We start from the raw sequence: 9,538 nt of genomic DNA, 5'->3' as shown, positions 1-9,538 counted from the left end.
TACAGGGGTACACACATTTTGGTTACCTTATGCAATAAGAACAAATTGGGAGGCATCACTTTACCAGACTTCAAACTATACTACAAGGCTATAGTAACTAAAACACCATGGTACTGGCACAAGAACAGAGACATAAATCTACGGATCCGAACAGAGAACCCAGATATGAAGCCATCCTCATATTGCCATCTGATCTTTGACAAAGCAGACAAAAACATACACTGGGGAAAAGAATCCCTATTCCTTTTGTTTTTATAAGAGAACTTAAACCCAGAGGATCTAAGGGACTCATAAGTTAAGTTTAAACTGAAGCAGATTTGGGGCCACAATACAGAGGCTGTAGACTTTTATCCAATGTCTTTAGACCACATCTGAATCCACAGAATTTTGTGCTTCTGCTAGTTGATATTTCAGATCATTATTTATAAATGAGATGTGCACTCACGGAATGCAATGCATTCTTAGACATATAAATGGGAGTATGTTATAACCTTGTAAACAAGTTCTAAAAATGAACCAGACCTTTGAGGTTTTTTTTTTTTCTTCATCATATTCCCAGGAGAAACACTTGTCAAAAAGTGAATGAACTTTATTGTTGCTTTGTTAATAATTTCTCTGAAAAAATAAGTAAAAGTTACTATTTCTAAAAGGAATGTGTCATTTAAATTAATGTAGCAGTTTTGGCACCATCTTCAGGTGTCAAGGGAACAGACAAAAAGGTAAACCTTGGATTCTGTGTGATTTCAACCACAGTTATAAAAAGGCCCAGGTCCTAGGGGAAAAGAGAGGAAAAGAAAAGGAGACCAAGGTAAGGCACAAAATTTGATAGGGATGGTGCAGTGGGGAGATGGAAATTAAGTGCTCAGTTTCAAATGGCTCAATGTTGCCTGTTTTATAAAATATAAAGACAGTTTGGTATGAAAATTTATTTTTCGTTATCTCTATTTGGCAGATATAAATACCCCTATGTTTACAAAAGTGCGTCTATGTGAGACTCTGAAATTTTTATGTTAATAAAGGTATCAAAAGTCAGATAGCTACAGAAATGTTAAAGAAAGCTAGACACAAAATAACAAAAATTTTTAAAACAAAAACAAAATAAAACTGCTAACAGAACATTTGAGACTTTTGTCATTTTCTCTTATACCTTAGTTACTTCCTGAAAGCTTGGTTTCATTTTGGTTTATCTTGGTCTTTCCACATAGTTTGTCAATATTATATTTTGTCGTTAAAACTAATAACTCTCCTTGTCATCAGCCCAAGCCTGGTTCCCTAAAGCATTTTTAAATTTCAAAGTTAATTGAGCTTCAGAACAAAGTCGTGCACGGAATTCTAATTTGCAGTGAAGAATTTGTGCCATGCCTGATGATGTCTCCCTGGAGACAAAACATCAGGTAGTTTTGTCAATCAAATCAAAGTCATCATGTTCCTTTCTAATTTATTATAGTTATTTATATGTTTACTTATATCTTCAAGGGAGATTTGATTATGAATTATTTACTGTTGTTATTCACTTGTAATGCACCAATCACCACATTGAGACCAATTTAGGAATCATGTCTGCAAATTTCCAGATAAAGAGTACTAAGTAATTTATATTATAAACTAATGATAGTGTGAAAAAAAAGGAAAGTGTTCTACATGAAATTTTGGTTACTATTTTTCTGAAATCATCAAGCCAGTCTGTTAACACACTTTTCTTATGGAAAACAATCAAAGAAGGAGGGAACACGCAGAAGAGAGGTAATGTGAGTTGAAGAGTAATAAGATCATGACAAGTACAGAAAATAAATGTGGTGAAATAAGTGGGAGAATTGGAAGTGTATGAGGAAAAAATTAGAAATAATAAGTTTAAAGTTTTCACTATTCTGGGTGACACCAAATCCAAGGTATAGTCATTGGAGAGGTTGACTGAGTCTATAGTGCTAAGAGTTAATCGTTTGTTAGCTAAAGTTCAAAAATGCTATATACATGGACAAGGAGTTGGGGTGGTCAATGTGGAAAAGAGGGCAAATCAGTTGCCAGAATCCTTTTTTGTGAACCTGTACATTTACAAAGGCTGTTTCTTCTGCCTGGAATATCTTTACAACCACCTGTTTGCCTGTCAAACTCCTATGCCTTTTTCAAGAACCAGCTCAGATCTCAACCAATCTATGAATCATTGCCTATGAATCATGTCAAATTAATTCTTCCAAGATCTCTGATCTTATAGCATTTTATTGTCATCTTGATTATAGCATTTAACAGATTGAATTGTATCTATATTTTTACAAATACATCTCTCCATTATACTGTGAACTTCTCAATGGTAGCCACCAGGTCACATACTCTATTGTAACCTCCATAGCATACATAGTGCCCGCATGTAGCCAGCTCATAATATTATGTTTATTAAATTAAATAATGGATAAATAAGTAACAGCCACCAAGTGAACAGCCACTAAAGAAGACACAATTAATTCTTATGCAACAGGGCAGGGAGAGTGTCACATAAAAGAAATCAACAAACCAGACCTTTAAGAGGTATAAGTTTTCACTAGTCACAGAATTAGAAGGGCAATCCAGGCTGCGCAAACCACAGAAGCAAAATCACAGTACGTGAAAAGGCTGAATGCATTCAGAATGGTATGGATTCATCATTCATTAGTGTATTCAGTTATCAGATATTCATTGATTACCTCTCTATCCCAAGGATTGTACTAAGTCCAGGGAATAAAAATAAAATAATAATACATTGTTGTTGCCCTCAAGAAAACATAGTCTTAACTAGGGAAAACAAACATGAAAAGAGAAAAATCATTATACAGCCTGGAAGTGTTGTTGCGGAAACATGAACTAAGCCATGGGGTAGCACAAAGAACAAGCAAGGAAATTAGCCAACCCTGGGGGCTTGTATGAGGCCACTAACAGTGTGACATTTCACTGAGCATTTCAAGGTGAGGAATGGAGAAACAGACCTTCTAAAAAAATAAGGAACTTCATGTGCAAATTTTTTTAAGACACTACAGAGGGTCTTTTGTTTTGAAGTAAGGAACAACCAATGTTATTTTTTAGCAGGCCAATTAACATTTTCAAACTAAAAAGTTATATGATCAAATTTATTTTATGAGGAGATAATGCTGGTGATTCTGTGGCAAATACACTAGAAAGGAATTGAAGGTAGAGATGAGTTAAAAGATTCGCAGTAATTCAAGTGGTAAAGAGAAAGTAGAAATGGATAGCAGAAAGATGTTCTTGAGATTGGACATGGCAACAAAAAAAATTTGATTGATCCAAAAAAGTGATGTCAGAGGTCTTTATTTAATAAGTAATTAAAGATATTTAAAAAGGAAAAAATTATTTGATTTAACAGACATTTTAGGTAGCTGTTTTTTGTGGCAATGTGAATGCTGCATTAGAAAGACAAGAGACCAAAAGCCAAGAGCTCTGTTAGAAACTTATTACAAAGGCCTAAGGATGAGATGTTAAGTACTCAGACTAGAATTATGGAAGTGGAAATAGAAAGAAAATTTTAAAAAGGGATAGAATTGATGTGTGAAAAGTAGAGGAGATGGTTCATTCATTTACTTGCTTATTTATTCACTTCAAAGTTTTTCAAATATCATGCACCAAGGACTTTGCTTGGTACTAAGAATTCAGGAGTGAACAAAATAAACATCCCTGCCCACAGCATATGGCTTAGTGTAAAGAGAGATAATTTAAGCAAGTCATTATAAGAAGAGATGCTAAGTGCCGTATTATGAAACTAAAAGATGCTATGGAAATACATTTCTACAGCACTCAATGTGGTCTAGAGGGTTAGGAGGGAGTGATGCTTAGGCAGAAACCTAAAGAATGAGTAGGCATTAGCCAAGGCAAATCATCCAGGGACAGAGACTTTTGAATAGGGAGAACTGCCTATGGGTGAGGGCATTATGGTAGTGAATGATTGAGTTTAAAGCTGAGCAAAGGTAAGGAAATGGAGAATACGAATGAAACCAACTCATTCAAGAAGATTGGTTACTGAAAGAGATGGTTTTTATCAGGAGGTCAATATGAAATTGAAACAAGATTGTGTTGTCCATGTTTTTATTGAGCTATAATTTACATACAATAAACTAGACAGGTTTTAAGTGTACGGTTCAAAAAGTTTTGAAAAATAATACACTCACATAACTACCACCCCATCCAAGGTATAGAACGTTTTTATCACTGCACACAGCTTCATCATGGCTCTTTCCAGTCAATCCCCTAGTTGAGGTTTGCTTGTTCTAGAATTTTATATGAATGGAAGCATATAGCATGTTCTCTTTTATGTCTGTCTTCTTTCATTAAACATAATATTCTTGACATTTATCAGTTTGTGGTGTGTAGCAGTAGTTTGTTGCTTTTTATTGCTGAGTAGTATTTCTTTGTATGAATATGCCATATGTTGTTTATCTGTTCATTTGCTGGTGAATATTGGGTTTATCATTTTTAAACAAGTCTTTTTGTGATATATCTTTTTATTTTTCTAGGGCTACTGGATGATAGGCTAAGTATATATTTGGCTTTATAAGAAAATGCCAAACTGCTTTTTTTGTCTTTTTTATTTCACCATATTATGGGGGTACAAATGTTTAGGTTATGTATATTGTCCTTGCCCTACCCGAGTCAGAACTTCAAGCATGTCCATGCCAGATAGAGCTGGAAGCCAAACTGTTTTTAAGTGTGATTGTATCATTTTACTTTCCCACCAGCAGTTTATAAGAGTTCTAGTTGTTCCATATCCTTTCTAGTAGTTGATACTGTCAGTATTTTTCTAATTTTAGTAATTGCAAAGTGATCTTCAGTTTGAGATTTAGTTTGCAATTCCCTGATGACTAATAAATTTAAGCATTACTTCATGGACTTATTGGTTGCTTATATATTTTTCTGAAGTCTGGGAGTTTTTGAGTTTTAAGAGAGAAGGTGAGAATATTTAGAAGCACAAGGCCAAGAATCAGTTGTGAAGGAGAAGTTAAAAATACAAAAGAAAATAAAGAGAATAAGTTCATAGTGAGAAACTGATAGTATATTCAAATTTTATAACTCTACTACAAATATTGGATCAGTGACACATTTACTTTGTGATCTTCTTGGATGGGGACCCAGAAACTTTCAAACTTTACTACTGATAGCATAACTTTGAGAATATTCATAAAATCTTGGATGATAGTTTATAATTATCCAAAATCACTTCCTTTACCACAGATCAACCTCTCCTGATTTTGAAATTGCATGAGAATTTTTATCTGATCCCAAAGCATATTGCCGTCCTGCACTAACAGGGGACATTGTGATCACATGAATTCAAAGAAGTACATACATGAAAACACAATATGAATGAGATTAGTCATATTATATAACTAAAATCAATAAAGTAATTCTATGTCAAAAAATTTGTTTTTAAAAAGTATAGGAAGAAGATATGTATATTTGATGTTTAGTAAGATTATGTAAAATATTTACCAACAGCTGGCAAAAGGATTACTTATACTGCCTAGGTAAGAGAATAAAAATGTTAGTCTTTGAGTTTAATGATAATCTAACACCTGTATTTTGCCATTTCAAAATTAGCTGGTTTCTAATAAACACTTCAAATGAGTAGTATTCTTTACATAGAAACTTATGAAATAAGAGCTTGAATTTTTAAATTCTATGCATGATTTTAATGACAAGATACCTTTTGTGTAACATCATTCATGAATGGTAGTAGTAAGCAAAACACAAGTAAAGGATTTGTTTTGGTTAGAGTTTACCTTCCTTGATACGTTGATTTGCCTCAACTACTTGCCCACAACACATCATGTAATCAATGTCCAAGTGTTAGTTCCAGTGTCATTTTCAGCTCTATGCAGTGGACCACAGAAAAGTAAAGTTTCATAAGTACAAAGTTCAGCTGCTTTCTCATCCCCTCCTTCTGTTGCAAAGATTATTCCCAAAATCAAATGAATAAAGAAGAGAATTATAGTCTGTATTTTAGGATTGTTAAAGGTTTTTCTGTTTCTGACAGTTTGGCTTTCTTTTGTCATTTTCTCACTTAAATGTTGTAAACTCAGAAAGTGCTAAGCTAAGATTCTTTATGTAGTGTTACACATGCCGTAAGACAATATTATTTTACCATGTCAAAGTTGTTTGCACCATTTGGAGCACATCTATCATCAAAACTCAATTAAATGGAGTCTTTCTATCTTCAACTAAAACAAACTGTTTACTTAGATTTGCTCAGTGTTTACTTCACAAGAGGTAGAAGACCCAAATAGCACAGTAACATAGGTGTCTGGGGATATACCAAGGGTCAAAAAATTTAACCCAAAGAAGGAGGCCTTCTTTTCTGGTTGCAATAAGAGACTTTCTTTTTCTTTTGCCAAGTAAATGGCAGCATTATAATGTTATTCATACCTCACTGGTGTCCTAACAATTCCTCTATTCAAACTGAAAAGGGATATATTCTCTTTGTTGCAAAGTATTAAATTTGTCCCTTGAGATTAGTGTGTAGGCAGTTTTAAAGGATGAAACAGGATTAGATAAGGTTTCTTTACTGAGAAAGAGTTCTGAAACAGTACAGCAGAAAACCCTCTTATATTACTTGTATTGAAAAAATCCTTTGTTTTAACACTTCAAATCACAAGTCAAATTTATTATATTATTCGTTGACAAAATGTTTCTTTGTGGGGTTTTCTGAAAGGTAGGCAAGTTACAAATAGAAAAAAAAATGACACTTGCCTTAATTGTGTTTAAATTTATATCTTTGAAATCCCTCTATGGCATTTATAATTTAAATGTGTTTTAAAAGATTATATTAAAAAGCTTATAGTAATTGTAGTTATCTGCTTAAAGATTCACAATGTTTCTGCCTTTCTTGATGCTGTTTAGAGAGGGTGAAAATTATAATTCTACTGAACTCAGCCAACATTTTTTAAGTTTAAAAGTGTCAAAATTATGTTGAGGGCAGTCCTGGAAAACATGGTGGTTCATTTGTGTTCCACTTACCTTTTTACAGTTAATTATGTTGTACACTGCAGGAAGATATAAATGAATATTATCAAGTTTTCAAGTGAAATAGCAAGATTTGCTTTCTTCAAAAAGAAAAGAATGGCTTGTAGTAATATGTTGCTTCTCTAGTTATATAATTTTGATGTTATAGACGTTTCCTAATTGTTGGTAAAGCCACTATGAGATATTTCATGATAAAGTATTTGTGTGTGTGTTTTGTGTGTTTTTTTAACATGATAGGGCAGAAACTGAATAAGACTTTCTAGGCTACAGTAGTTTCTTCTCTTTCGATCTTCACTTCATTCTGCAAATGATGTTTTTGCTGAATGTTACTAACCACAGGGAAATTTTTTGGTCAAAAAAAAAAAAAGATTTGCGATGGGACCCCAATATTTGTTACCGAGTGAAAAAAATCTTAATTTAAGGTTACACAATATTTTTGCTACATATACAATTTCTAAAGTTTAAAAGAAAACATTTGGGAATATAAAATTTCTGCCAACAAAACTAAAAAAGAAAAATTTCTTTGTAACTTGGTGGCACCTGTCGTCTAAAAACCAGGGAACCTTCTGCGTGTACTTCCCTTTCTCACATCATTCCCAGGTTAGCAATCTTCCCATGGGCCCATTCTACTTATGCTAGCCCCTGCTCACAATCTGTGGTTTCCCACTATCTCCAGAAGAAAATCCAAACTCTGACTCAATGATGGTCAAAGCCCTCCACAATCCTTCTCTAAACTTCCCACCATAACTTTTCTGAGTTAATTGTATACCAGGCTCATTAACACTCCAACCTAGACACCTAGACTCCCTGTATACTGCATTCTTAGCAAGTCCCCATATACATCACTATACCCTGGGGCTTTCATAGCATCACTCATAATGTTCTCTCTCCCTGTCCATCCTTTCAGTTTTTGCTTTGTCTATTTTGCCTTCCACCTGATGGTACCATAGGGCAGTAAATATTTGCTCATCAGCTTCTGATAGCTACTACTGTGTTGGTCTGCAATATAAAGACATTCTGATGTGATGGCTCTTGCTTGCATGGAAAGTTTGAGTTATTTTTAGGGATCTCTGTTATTTGGCAGGCCAATAAACTTATCATGTTTGCAAGTATTTGTTTGCTTAATGGCTCTAGAATATCTTTAGTGTTTCTCCTGATTTCCACTTATTCCTTCTAGTTCAAAAGGGAGATAAAAGTGTTAATGTTTTATAAATGTAACTGAGATAGAAAAACTTTAAATATGCATTAGTTATACAAAAACAAATTTTTAAATGTTTGCGAACACTCAGATACTGGACTTCATGTTTATTCCCATTTTAATCCTGATGTCTGAAGTCAGGAAAATAGAAACCTGAGGTCTGATGGTGTTTAAAACAAAAACTAAAATAATTTCTATCCATTTCTTACATTTTTATGAATAACTGATCCTTTTTCATATATCTTATTTAAATCACATTTTTTTTAAGTAACATTCTGAACATTCTGTATTTAAGTTGAACTTTATTTCTGTGAAAGGGGCTTCTTTGCAAATAATTTGAGAACTTTTGGGAAAACACAATTAATACAAAACAAGGGGAAAATGAACAAATATTGGGTGGTATTAAAATGAGAAAGAAAAGGTTTGAATAAATTAATGCAGTTGTTAAAAAGTAATTGTTTCTTTCCTACTTTCCTGCTCACAGTACAATAGTCACTATGATGAGGAAGACCTGGGCATGGGGCTGGCAGGTGGGGTTGTTTGGTTGTCATTGTTGATGATGATGCTATTGCTGTTTGCTCTGAATTTACTCACGGACTTCAATGACCGTGGGAGCCATAAGAGGTAAGGTCTGAAATTATCGGCACTTTCAAAATTTACTTTTATGTTTGATAGTTTCCACCTGGTGCTACATTTGAAGAGGAAAACTATGCTAAGTGATATGATAAAAATATCTATTTACCTCTTTAGGGCATTGAAAACCAAATATACAATGTTTTTTTACTTCAGTCATTGTCCATGAGCCACAACAAAGTAACCTTAAAGAAGAGGAAACTTGCATCCATAAGCCCTCACCCAAATTCACACCTGTTTATGGTAAATCAAGACTACAATCCAGGTAGGCCCACTCCTTGTCTGATCTCTTCATTTCAGAGTGTACTTGAAATCCTCTTTGGGTAAGATGGATAATTAGATTTTGTATAATACGTATTTTTATGTAGTTCAGCATGGTTTAATTTTCCAAAGAGATTTTTGGTCAAATCAAAGATGGTTCCTGCAGCCATGCTACATGACATTTGTGCATAAAATCAAAGTTGATCCATCAAGTTGATTTAGGAGTGCAGCAGCACATTTTAAAGTAACAAAGTGAAAATCTAATATCCAGAGAAGAAGATCAAATACGGCCACTGAAATACTTCTCCACCATTCTGGGGCTTTTAAGTGGTGGGCACTATCAATTTTTAATGATCATAATGGCTATTATTTATTGAGTATTCCCAATATGCCATGCATTGTGCTCTGCTCCTTACATACACAAATTTATTTCACCACCTCAATAAT

This window comes from Propithecus coquereli, unplaced genomic scaffold, assembly GCF_000956105.1.
Source record: "Propithecus coquereli isolate 6110/MARCELLA unplaced genomic scaffold, Pcoq_1.0 Scaffold273, whole genome shotgun sequence".
NCBI lineage: Eukaryota > Metazoa > Chordata > Mammalia > Primates > Indriidae > Propithecus > Propithecus coquereli.
This window is presented reverse-complemented; position numbering follows the sequence as displayed.